Below are 13,005 nucleotides of genomic sequence, written 5' to 3'. Positions count from 1 at the left end.
TTGGAAAAATGTTGGAGTACATTATTAAAGACGCAGTAGCAGGACATTTGGAAAAGCAAAATTCAGACAGGGAGAGTCAGCATGGATTTATGAAGGGGAAGTCATGTTTGACAAATTTGCCGGAGTTCTTTGAGGAACGAACAGAGAGTATAAAGGGGAACCAATGGATGTGGTGTATTTGGACTTCCAGAAGGCATTTGACAAGGCGCCACATAAAAGGTTACTGCACAAGATAAAAGTTCACGGAGTTGGGGGTAATATATTAGAATAGATAGAGGATTGGCTAACTAATAGAACAGAGAGGCGGAATAAATGGTTCATTCTCTGTTTGGCAACCAGTAACTAGTGGGGTGCCGCAGGGATCAGTGCTGGGACCCCAACTATTTACAATCTATATTAACGCCTTGGAAGAAGGGACTGAGTGTAACGTAGCCAAGTTTGCTAATGATACAAACTTGAGAGGAAAAGCAATGTGTGAGAAGGACACAAAAAATTTGTAAAAGGACATAGACAGGCTAAGTTAGTGGGCAAAAAATTGGCAGATGGAGTATAATGTTGGAAAGTGTGAGGTCATGTATTTTGGCAGAAAAAAATCAAGAGCAAGTTATTATTTAAATGGAGAAAATTTGCAAAGTGCCGCAGTACAGCGGGACCTGGGGGTACCTGTGCATGAAACACAAAAGGATAGTATGCAGGTACAGCAGGTGATCAGGAAGGCCAATGGTATCTTGGCCTTTATTGCAAAGGGGATGGGGTATAAAAGCAGGAAAGTCTTACTACAGCTATATACAGCTATATAAAGTATTGGTGAGGCCACACCTGTGGAATACTGCGTGCAGTTTTGGTTTCCATATTTACAAAAGGATATACTTGCTTTGGAGGCAGTTCAGTGAAGGTTCACCAGGTTGATTCCGGGGATGAGGGGGGTGACTTATGAGGAAAGGTTGAGTAGGTTGGGCCTCTATTCATTGGAATTCAGAAGAATGAGAGCTGATCTTATCGAAACGTACAAGATTATAAGGGGGCTGGACAAGGTGGATGCAGAGAGGATGTTTCCACTGGTGGGGGAGACTAGAGCTAGGGGACATGATCTTAGAATAATGGGCCGCCCATTTAAAACTGAGATGAGGAGAAATTTCTTCTCTCAGAGAGTTGTAAATCTGTGGAATTCACTGCCTCAGAGAGCTGTGGAAGCTGGGTCATTGAATAAATTTAAGACAGAAATAGTCAATTTCTTGAACAATAAGGGGATAAGGGGTTATGGGGAGCGGGCAGGGAAGTGGATCTTATTGAATGGCGGAGCAGGCTCGAATGGCCTACTCCTGTTCCTATTTCTTATGTTCTTATGTTCCCAATATTCAATTGGAGAACATTTTTGCTCATCCAGAACTGGGTGTTGGATAAGCAGTCTGATAATTTCGAGATGGCGGAGGGGGGCGGGAGAAGTGGTGGTGAGGTAGAGCTGGGTGTCGTCGGCGTACATGTGGACAGGTTCGATCCAGTTTGTGCTCAACTTGCTGCCATTTAGCAGGGGGAGACCATGGCCTCCTGGGTGGCCCCTGGGGTAAGGGGGTATTTGAAGTAATCGGGGTTCTTGCTCCCGGTAACCCCTGTGGCATAGTGCCGGGGGGGGCTGGTGGAACTGAACCCTCGTAAGAGCCAGCAGATTCAGAAGAGGGGGAATGAGGGAATGGCGGGGGGGGGGGAAGGAAAACGTACACACGCACTGTCTTTGTCCCTCTCCCACACCCCTCCCTCATTTCCTTTCATCAGTGCTTCATTATGGGTGTACGGTGAAATGGAAAATTCTAGAAATAGATTTAACTAAGTAATCTCTCTCAGAAAATATCCACTTAGAGCTTCTATTTAATTGGCTAATTAGAGAAAATCTTCACCACGCCTCCCTGAAAGCTGGGTATTACACTCTCTTCCTGTGGCCCCTGTCGATGTTACTTGTCTGCTCCCAGCTGTTCTTTTGCTCATACTTTTCTGCAGTCACATGTTGAGTCTTGTATTACGGTTAAGTTCTATTAGTAAAAAGAAAGACTCGGAGTTATATAGCGCCTTTCACAACCACCGGACGTCTCAAAGCGCTTTACAGCCAATGAAGTACTTTTGGAGTGTAGTCACTGTTGTAATGTGGGAAACACAGCAGCCAATTTGCGCACAGCAAGCTCCCACAAATAGCAATGTGATAATGACCAGATAATGTTTTTGTTGATTGAGAGATAAATATTGGCCCCAGGACACCGGGGATAACTCCCCTGCTTTTCTTTGAAATAGTGCCATGGGATCTTTTGCGTCCACCTGAGAGAGCAGATGGGGCCTCGGTTTAACTTCTCATCCAAAAGACGGCACCTCCGACAGTGCAGCACTCCCTCAGCACCGCACTGGGAGTATCAGCCTGGATTTGTGTGCTCAAGTCCCTGGAGTGGGACTTGAACCCACAACCTTCTGACTCAGAGGCGAGAGTGCTGCCCAATGAGCCACAGCTGACACTACCATTGCCCCTGGAAAGCAAGAAAGATGAACACTGGTTTGCTCATGGGCAATCTCTCCCCGACCTTGACTTTCAACATTACTCAACCCTCGCAATCTACCTGGTCCTTCTCGAGGGACTGTTTCAAAACTGCTCAAGCTCCACTCTTGTGGCACCATCGGAGTTCCCGTCTTCCTACTCTTCATCATCATAGGCAGTCCCTCGGAATCGAGGAAGACTTTCTTCCATTCCTGAAGTGAGTTCTTAGGTGGCTGAACAGTCCAATATGGAAGCCACAGTCCATATCACAGGTGGGACAGATAGTCATTGAGGGAAAGGGTAGGTGAGACTGGTTTGCCGCACGCTCTTTCCACTGCCTGTGCTTGCTTTCTGCAGGCTCTCACCGACGAGACTTGAGGTGCTCAGCGCCCTCCCAGATGCGGTGTCAGTGGGGATGTTGCACTTTATCAGGGAGGCTTCGTGGGTGTCCTTGTAACGTTTCCTCTGCCCGCCTTTGGCCCATTTGCTCCTACTCCAATCCAAGCCTCTACATCCAGCATAAATAACAATCCAGCCAAAGCTCCACTCTGAACTGTACACTGGAGGCATCACCACAGGCTCACGTGATTGGCGCACCATGGAGTGAGGGTCACATGATTGGCGCACCATGGAGTGAGGGTCACGTGATTGGCGCACCATGGAGCGAGGCTCACGTGACTGGTCCGCCATGCCCTATTAACCAAGTTCATGTGCCAGCCTGTGGTGATACCCCAATGTACAGTTCACAGCTGACCATCTCGGTTGGCGTTTGGCCAGGCTTCGGCGGGGTTATGGCACGCTAATCATATGAAGCCCACATCCGTTTATGGAGCACCAATCTCGTTCCCTGGTACCTCACTGTACCCGCTCGGTTGAGGAACTCTCCCTCCCTCTCTCTGGCATCTCACTGAGGTTCTGCGGTGAGAAGTTATTGGCATTCACAGAGGACAATATCCCAAGGTGCCTCGGGAGAGGGAGGGAAGAACTGAGGAAGGATTTACAGGCAGAAGACGGGAGGCGCAGTTGAAGAAGCAAGTTTTGAAGATGGAACGAGAGGTAGTGACACGGAGAATTCACCAACAACAACAACTTGTACTAATGTAGCACCTTTACCATAGTGAAACGTCCCAAGGTGCTTCACTATGAGCAAAAGAATTCAACACTGAGGTGCATAATTAGAATAGTGCAGGTGACCAAAGGCTTGGCCAAAGAGGTAGGTTTTAAGGAGCGTCTTAAAGAGAGGTAGAGGCAGTGAGATTTCGGCAGGGAGTTCCAGAGCTTGGGGCCCAGGCACTGAAGGCACAGCACGGCCACCAATGGTTGAGCGATTATAATCAGTGATTGCTAAAGGTTGTGACACTGATGGGTGTAGCGGCGAGGGGGCGGGGTTGTACAGCGCGCCAGGGTGAGAAGAGGGGGTAATGTGAGGGGGTGGGGCGAGGTCATGTAGGGGAGGAGAAGGATTTCAAAGGCAACGCGCTGGTGAAAGAGAATGCGTAGCACTCGTGCGGTGAGGTTCGGGGTGAGGCGAGGAACCCCAGTAGCAGGTTGCCACATCTATTGTAATATAAATGGGCTGTAGGATTGGGAGCAGAGGGGAACTGGACGGTGGTTTGCTCTCGAGCCTCACAGTGGGGAGTAACTGATACCGCAGCCACACATTTTGAATCTTTCACAAATATTATGGGAAAGAAAACGCAGGAAAGCAGGTCGGGACCTGTAATGTGGGCGAGGAACACATGAGGAGATCCACACGCACTGGAGTGGCATGCAGCTAACAAAAGCAGCCGCAGACCGTGAGACACAACAACAACTTGTATTTATATAGTGCCTTTAACGTAGTGAAATGTCCCGAGGTGCTTCACAGGAGTATTATGCGATACAAATTTGACTCCGAGCCGCATATGGGGAAATTAGCACAGGCAAAGAGGGAGGTTTTATGGAGCGTCTTAAAAGGAGGAAATTGAGGTAGAGGGGTTTAGGGAGGGAGTTCCAAAGCTTGGGGCCCAGGCAACAGAAGACACGGCCACCAATGATTGAGCGACTATAATCAGGGATGCTCAGGAGGGCAGAATTAGAGCGCAGACATCTCGGGGGGTTTGTGGGGCTGAAGGAGGTTACAGAGATAGGGAGGGGCGAGGCCATAGAGGGATTTGAAAACAAGGAAGAGAATTTTGAAATCAAGGCGTTGCTTAACCGGGAGCCAATGTAGGTCAGCGAGCAGAGGGGGTGATGGGTGAGCGGGACTTGGTGCGGGTTAGGACACGGGCAGCCGAGTTTTGCATCACCTCTACTTTATGTAGGGTAGAATACAGAGATACTTCAGTATCCAGGATTTCCCATGGAATACGTGCTGTTTCAAACACCAGCAAGAGCTCAGTGGGGAAGTACAGTGACTGGTGGAGGTACTGAGAGGAAGGTCTGAGAAAGAAAGACTTGCCTTTATATGGCGCCTTCCATGACCACCAGGCCTCCCAAAGACCTTACTGAGATGTATAAAATTATGAGGGACCTAGACAGAGTGGATAGGAAGGTCGCATTTCCCTTGGCAGAGAGGGTCAACGACCAGGGGGCATAGATTTAAAGTAACTGGTAGGCGGTTTAGAGGGGAGTTGAGCGGAAATGTTTTCACCCAGAGGGTGGTGGGGGTCTGGAACTCACTGCCTGAAAGTACTTGGATGTGCACTTGAAGTGCTGTAAGTACAGGGCTAGGGACCAAGAGCTGCAAAGTGGGATTAGGCTGGATAGCTCTTTGTCGGCTGGCAAGGACACGATGGGCCGAAATGGCCTCTTTCCGTGCTGTAAATTTCTCTGATTTACAACCAATGAAATAATTTTTGAAGTGTAGTCACTGTTGTAATGTAGGGCGAGTTATCTGATCCAAACAAGGACAGAGGGGGCTATAATCTGCCTCAGCTCCCACTAGGCCAGAGAGAGGAAGACAATTCCTACAGGACCTTGTCCTGCTGACCACAGGGACTGGTATTGACCAAAAGAAAATGGCGTCAGCCGTGACTCAGTGGGCAGCACCCTCTCTCTCACCTCGGAGTCAGAAGGTTGTGGGTTCATGTCCCACCCCAAGGACTTGAGCACAGAAATCTAGGCTGACACTCCCAGTGCAGTGCTGAGGGAGTGATGCACTGTCAGAGGTGCCGTCTTTCAGATGAGACGTTAAACTGAGGCCCCATCTGCTCTCTCAGGTGGATGTAAAAGATCCCACGGCACTATTTCAATAGAAGAGTAGGGGAGTTATCCCCAGTGTCCTGGTCAATATTTATCCCTCAATCAACATAACAACAAAACAGATTATCTGGTCATTATCAGTTTGATGTTTGTGGGAGTTTGCTGTGCGCAAGTTGGCTGCCGTGTTTCCCACATTACAACAGTGACTGCGCTCCAAAAAAGGACTTCATTGGCTGCAAAGCGCTTTGAGACGACCGGTGGGCTCTCATCTTTGGGCGTTAAAACTGAATTTGGGACTTTGAGGCTGCACCTAATGCCCGGCGGTAAAATCAACGTTCAGGCGGCGACAATGCCTCAAAAACGGCGGGACCGAATTCCGACCCCTGAGTGTCGGAGGTGAGTGGGGGAGGGGTGGGCGAGGCGGAGGGAGAAGAGGTTTGAGGATGTGGGTGATCATGAAGTAAAAAGGTTGTCTCTGACCGCCAGGATAATCCCGGAGGGTTACCATTCCAGTATACAACACACTACACAGTAGTATATTATAAAGCAACACAACATGTGCTAGTCCAGTCCCCAGATCGGGGGGCACTTGATCTAACATTTATTTTGTTCCCCCTCCAAAAGAGTTGTGCTAGTCCAGTTCAACACTCCCTTATATACTACATGCCACGTTAGTGAGTATAATAAAAAAGACTTGCATTTATATAGCGCCTCTCACAACCACTAGACGTCTCAAAGCGCTTTACAGCCAATGAAGTACTTTTGGAGTGCAGTCACTGTTGTAATGTTGGAAACGCGTCAGCCAATTTGCGCACAGCAAGCTCCCACACACAGCAATGTGATAGTGACCAGATTATGTTTTTTTTGTTATGTTGATTGAGGGATAAATATTGGCCCCAGGGGCCAGGGGAGAAAACTCCCCTGCTCTTCTTCTAAATGATGTCATAGGATCTTTTATGTCCACCTGCGAGGGTTTAACATCTCATTCGAAAGACGGCACCTCCCTCAGCACTGCACTGGGAGTGTCAGCCTAGATTTATGTGCTCAAGTCCCTGGAGTGGGACTTGAACCCACAACCTTCTGACCCAGAGGCGAGGGTGCTGTCCACTGAGTCACAGCTGACACTGCTTGAGGAGGTGCTAGGAATCATACAAACATAGAATGATACATTCAGCTCATCGTGCTTTTGCCGGCTCGTTGAAAGAGCTGTCAAATTCATCCCACTCCCCCGCTCTTTCCCCACAGCCCTGCAAATTCCCCCCACAACCCCTGACTACAGCTGGATATCTAAAACCATAAACTAGCCTGTTCCTTTAAGGGACTGCTCGCGGGGAAATGATCTAAACAGGCAAGTCCAGGGTATTGTCGACGTAGATAAAAATTGTTGCGAAAAACTGGGGCCAATCAAAACTCCTTCAGGCACCAGCTCGATGTCTGGGACAGTCTTATGCTTTTTTAAGATTATTGTTCTTTAAAGTGTGATGTGATACTTGGATCCGAATGCCTGGAGTGTGATTGACACATGCTAGATGTCAAATACCGGGTGTTACTGTGCTGTAGCACTTCTGTAAACATTACACAAAGTAACTAATACAAAAACAAAATACTGCGGATGCTGGGAATCTGAAATAAAAACAGAACACGCTGGAAATACTCAGCGGGTCAGGCAGCATCTGTGGAGAGAGAAAGAGAGTTAACGTTTGGGGTCGAAAGAAATTTCCCTTGCGAGGAGTGCCTTAAAGGGACAGGCTCGTTTAGAGCCCTGCACCCCCAATCGCAGAACTTCCCTTTTGTTCTTTCCTCCCCCTTTTCCCTGCACTTGCTTGAAACCTGCTACATCTCTAACTTTTCCCAGTTCTGACGAAGGATCATTGACCTGAAACGTTAACTCTGTTTCGCTCTCCACAGATGCTGCCTGACCTCGGGAGCCTCTTATCAACAAGAGCAGGCATTGACGACGAGATTCAACACCGCCTCCAGTGCGCCGGTGCAGCCTTCGGCCGCCTGAGGAAGAGAGTATTTGAAGACCAGGCCCTCGGATCTGCCGCCAAGCTCATGGTCGACAGGGCTGTAGTGATACCCACCCTCCTGTATGGCTTAGAGACATGGACCATGTACAGTAGACACCTCAAATCGCTGGAGAAAAATCACCAACGATGTCTCCACAAGATCCGGTGGATCCCCTGGGAGGACAGATGCACCAACATTAGCGTCCTTGACCAGGCCAACATCCCCAGCATCGAAGCACTGACCACACTTGATCAGCTCCGTTGGACAGGCCACATAGTCCGCATGCCAGGCACGAGACTCCCAAAGCAAGTGCTCTACGCGGAACTCCTTCACGGCAAACGAGCCAAAGGTGGGCAGAGGAAATGTTGCAAGGACACCCTCAAAGCCTCCTTGATAAAGTGCAACATCCCCACTGACACCTGGGAGTCCCTGGCCAAAGATCGCCCTAAGTGGAGGAAGTGCATCCGGGAGGGCGCTGAGCACCTCGAGTCTCATCTCCGAGAGCATGCAGAAATCAAGCGCAGGCAGCGGAAAGCGTGTGTGGCAAACCTGTCCCACCTACCCTTTCCCTCAACGACTGTCTGTCCCACCTGTGACAGAGACTGTGGCTCTCGTATTGGACTGTGCAGCCACCTAAGAACTCATTTTGAGAGTGGAAGCAAGTCTTCCTTGATTCTGAGGGATTGCCTATGATGAGTGTTTGCAGCATTTTCTGTTTTTATTACACAAGATAATACGTTTTACTGGGTGTAATATTCCTACATATATTATATAAAACACTGCGTGTTAGTGGGACATATATATAATACCATAAAATCCTATGTTATGGTCTTATATATACCGCATTATATCCCACTATGAATATATTATACTATCAATCCTTTTGGTGGGATTTGCTACAATTATATGTATTACACCAGCAAAAATAGTCCATTTATGGGAATACAAATATCATATAAAACAGTGTATTTCTGATACAATGCGACTGTGTATATTATACAGCACACGCCATGTGATGTTATTGTACTGTTGTGTATATTATGCCGTGAGGCTTAGCGAGTTACAGTACGCGGACGACGCCTGCGTCTGCGCACATACAGAGGCTGCACTCCAGGACATAGTCGACATATTTACTGAGGCGTACGAAAGCATGGGCCTTACGCTAAACATCCCCCACCAGCCAGTCCTCGCAGCACAGCACTGCCCCCCAGTCATCAAGATCCACGGCCCGGCCCTGGACAACGTGGACCACTTCCCATATCTCAGGAGCCTCCTATCAACAAGAGCAGGCATTGACCACCAGATCCAACACCGCCTCCAGTGCGCCAGTGCAGCCTTCGGCCACCTGAGGGAGAGAGTGCTTGAAGACCAGGCCCTCAAAACTGCCACCAAGCTCATGGTCTACAGGGCTGTAGTAATACCTGCCTTCCTGTAAGGCTCAGAGACATGGACCATGGACAGAAGACACCTCAAGTTGCGAGAGAAATATCACCAACGATGTCTCCGCAAGATTCTACAAATCCCCTGGGAGGACAGGCGCACCAACATTAGCGTCCTCGTCCAGGCCAACATCGCCAGCATTGAAGCACTGACCACACTCGATCAGCTCCGCTGAGCAGGCCACATAATCTGCATACCAGACACGAGACTCCCAAAGCAAGTGCTCTACTCGGAGCTCCTTCATGGCAAACGAGCCAAAGGTGGGTAGCGGAAACGCTACAAGGACACCCTCAAAGCCTCCCTGATAAAGTGCAACATCCCCACTGACACCTGGGAGTCCCTGGCCAAAAGCTGCCCTGGAGGAAGTGCATCCGGGAGGGCACTGAGCACCTCGAGTCAGGGACTGTGGCTCTCGTATTGGACTGTTCAGCCACCTAAGGACTCACTTCAGGAGTGGAAGCAAGTCTTCCTCAATTCCGAGGGACTGCATATGATGATGTTGGAGCAAAGTGGTGCCAGTGGGATATAACAGAGCTGTGTATTTCACGCTCTGAAAGGGTTAATCTGTGCGAGCAGTTGCAGTGCCTGCGGCAGACGTTGATTGAGTCGTGGCTCTTGCCTGTGGCTCTGCCCCACAATGCCTCATATCCTCACAGCTTTCCCATGGTTTCTACATATCCATTTCAACAACAGGCGCACAAACGGGAGTATTTGTTGGATTTTGCACACCTCCCTACCACCCCTCACTGGTATAGGCAGCCCCACACCCCCTCCCCATACCTCCCTCCCCACACCCCCCTGCCCACAACCCCCTCCCCATACCTCCCTGCCCACACCTCCCCTCCCCATACCTCCCTCCCCACACCCCCCTCCCCACACCCCCCTGCCCACACACAGATGCACCAACACACTCACACCTGCACCCCCCACATCCTCCCATACACAGACACACTACTCCCCCACCCCCCACACACACCCCTCCCTCACACACACACACAAAACCACCGCCCCCCCCCACCAGACACAAAACTCCCCCAAAATAAACCACACAGACACAACCAAACCTCAAAACCAGACATCCAACCTTCCCACACAGACACACCCTCCCCCCTCCCCACACACACACCCTTCCGCCCCCCACACCCATCCACACACACACACACACACCAATCTCCCCCCCCCCCAACACACACACACACACCCTTTCCCCCCCCCCCTCCACACACACACCCTTTCCCCCCCCCCTCCACACACACACCCTTTCTCCCCCACCCCCACCACACACACACACACCCTCCCCCCCCACAGACCCGACCCTAGCCGCAGCGAGCTCTGTGTCTGGGGGAGATTGGATTACGGCATTGCTGTGAATGTACGTCACGACCAAGTGTGAGAAACTATCCGGATTAGCAGCATTCCTTGTCGCTGCAGTTCGCACAACCCGCCGACTGCTTCAAACTTGACCCACTTTAGCACGGAGCAGGCAGCATCCCAGGTGCCTTGGGCTCAAATGCTGCAGAGACCGTGTATAAAACACACATGTTCCTGTTTCCTCTGGCCCGGGTCTCCACATCAGCCCCAGTGTGTTCCGAACCTCGGCCAGTGGCCAGATAAACTCAGTCTGCGACGGATGGGCTGTACTTTTAACAGGAGCAAACTTGTGGGATCCACACAAGTGGGTTTCATGTCCTTAGGAGGGTTGGGACGGGTTCCCAAGGACAGTAAAGTTCGGCAAGATCTATTTTGCCGGCAAGTAAACATTAAGACTTGCATTTATATAGCGCCTTTCACAGCCACCGGACGTCTTTACAGCCAATTAAGTACTTTTGGAGTGTAGTCGCTGTTGTAATGTGGGAAATGCGGTAGCCAAAAAGCGCACAGCAAGCTCCCACAAACAGCAATGTGATAATGACCAGATAATCTGTTTTAGTGATGTTGATTGAGGGATAAATATTGGCCCCAGGACACCGGGGATAACGCCCCCTGCTCTTCTTCAAAATAGTGCCATAGGATCTTTTACATCCAGACGGGGCCTCGGTTTAACGTCTCGTCTCATCCGAAAGACGGCACCTCCCTCAGCACTGCCCCTCCGACAGTGCGGTGCTCCCTCAGCACTGCCCCTCCGACATTGCGGTGCTCCCTCAGCATTGCAGTGTCATCCTGGATTTTTTGTGCTCAAGTCCCTGGAGTGGGACCTTCTGACTCAGAGGCGAGAGAGTGCTACCCACTGAACCACGTCTGACACATTGATAGTCCTGTCAAAACAAGCAGTGGCTTCCGATAACAATGAGGGCAGTGGGTTGAGAGTGTCTCGCCTGGCTCGGTTGGAGGGTCAGAAGGTGGGGGGCACCCTTGGTGGGGCCACCCTTGGGTAGGAGGGTCAAAAGTGGGGGGGGGGGCACCAGTGGGTGGGAAGGTCAGAAGGTGGGGAGCACCCTTGGCTCGGGGGGGTCAGAATGTGGGGGGGGGCACCCTTGGGTGAGAGGGTCAGAAAGTGGGGGGGGCACCCTTGGCTCGGGGGATCAGAATGTGGGGGGGGCACCCTTGGGTGGGAGGGTCAGAAAGTGGGGGGGGCACCCTTGGCTCGGGGGATCAGAATGTGGGGGGGGCACCCTTGGGTGGGAGGGTCAGAAGTGGGGGGGGGCACCCTTGGCTCAGGGGATCAGAAGGTGCGGGGAGGCACCCTTGGGTGAGGCCATCCTTGTGTTGGGGTTGAGGGCACCCCGTGGGACGGAGAGTGAGGAAGGGGGGGAGCACCCTTGGGTCGGGGGGGGGGGGTGTGGGCACCCTTGGGTGGGAGGATCAGAAGATTGCGGGCTGAAGCTCCACACTAAGCCCCGGAGTGCATCATGCGGGCACGGCGCAGTGCTGATGGAACGCGACACCCTTTGGGCTAAGTCTGCCTGCCCTTGTGCTCTTTACAAAAAGCTTGTGTGTGTGTGTGAAGGTGAGACGGGTGCAGCCAAAACTGTGGGGAGGTTAACAGAGGCCCTATAAGGCCCTTCATCCCCGGGAAACAACCCCCCGCCCCCCTCCCACACACACACACACAGATTTAATTAAAATAAGTTAAGGCAGGCACTCACCACCAAAACTCCAGGAGCTGCCGTCCCACGGGCGGAGACTGGTGAATAAAGCTGGCTGCTCTCCAGAGGTCTGGCTCCTCGGTGTGTCTTGTTCCGAGAGTATTATCGAGGCGGCCAAAAGTCTCGGTGCGCCGATCACACACACACACTTTGGAGGAGAGGGGGGCAGGTAGAGAGAGAACAAGGGGACGAGGAGAAGCTGTGTCTGTGGGGTTTTTAGAAGGCGAGCAAACTGAGTCCTCTGCCCGGGGGGAAAGGCTAGAGCAAAGATAGCACAGGCGTGGTGGCGGAAGCTGTGGTGTGAAGCAGCCTGGCTGCCTGGGAAGCCGGCCTCCCCCTCCAACATGCACAATCGATGTCAGCCAGTGAGTCACCGGGAAAGTAATTACATCAGCCGTGAGGAGGGCAAGCTACCATCTGCTGCTTCTGCTGGCAGCAGTCACTGGGGCGGGACACCAGGCTGTCATCACAAGGCAAGCACAGTCTGTCTGCTCTCGCATACTTCCCGTGCCGTGCGAAAAGCGAAATCGGAACCCAAGTTGCATGTCCAGAGTCTCAGCCAGCGGGGCATCTGGTGCAGGCTGCCTGCGGGTTTATCCCCTCGGAGGGGGAAGCAAGTGCTTGGGGGGGGGGGGGGGGGGGTGCTCCCGAGGGTCTGGTTAAGAATAGTGACGCGGGCTCGACTGGTGGCTATGCGGGGAATCTGCTGAATATGGGCCAGGCCACAGGCACAAGTGGCCGAGCGACAGATGTGTGTGGGAGGGGAGG

The 13,005-nt window shown here is 51.4% G+C and overlaps 1 protein-coding gene across 1 annotated transcript in view; it reads right to left on the bottom strand.

Moving 5' to 3' along the window:
* The window catches only part of LOC139235017 (probable JmjC domain-containing histone demethylation protein 2C), a 68,585-nt gene extending 55,978 nt beyond the window's left edge, over positions 1–12,607 (bottom strand). The window contains exon 1 of the mRNA XM_070866096.1: positions 12,238–12,607. The gene's annotated coding sequence lies outside the window, so the exon portion shown is untranslated. The remainder of the gene's footprint in view (positions 1–12,237) is intronic.
* Positions 12,608–13,005: the final 398 nt, after the last annotated feature.

The sequence above is a fragment of the Pristiophorus japonicus genome, chromosome 22, assembly GCF_044704955.1.
Source record: "Pristiophorus japonicus isolate sPriJap1 chromosome 22, sPriJap1.hap1, whole genome shotgun sequence".
In the NCBI taxonomy this organism is placed as follows: domain Eukaryota; kingdom Metazoa; phylum Chordata; class Chondrichthyes; family Pristiophoridae; genus Pristiophorus; species Pristiophorus japonicus.
The sequence above is the reverse complement of the archived record's forward strand: the minus strand, read 5'-3'. Positions and strand labels throughout refer to the sequence as shown.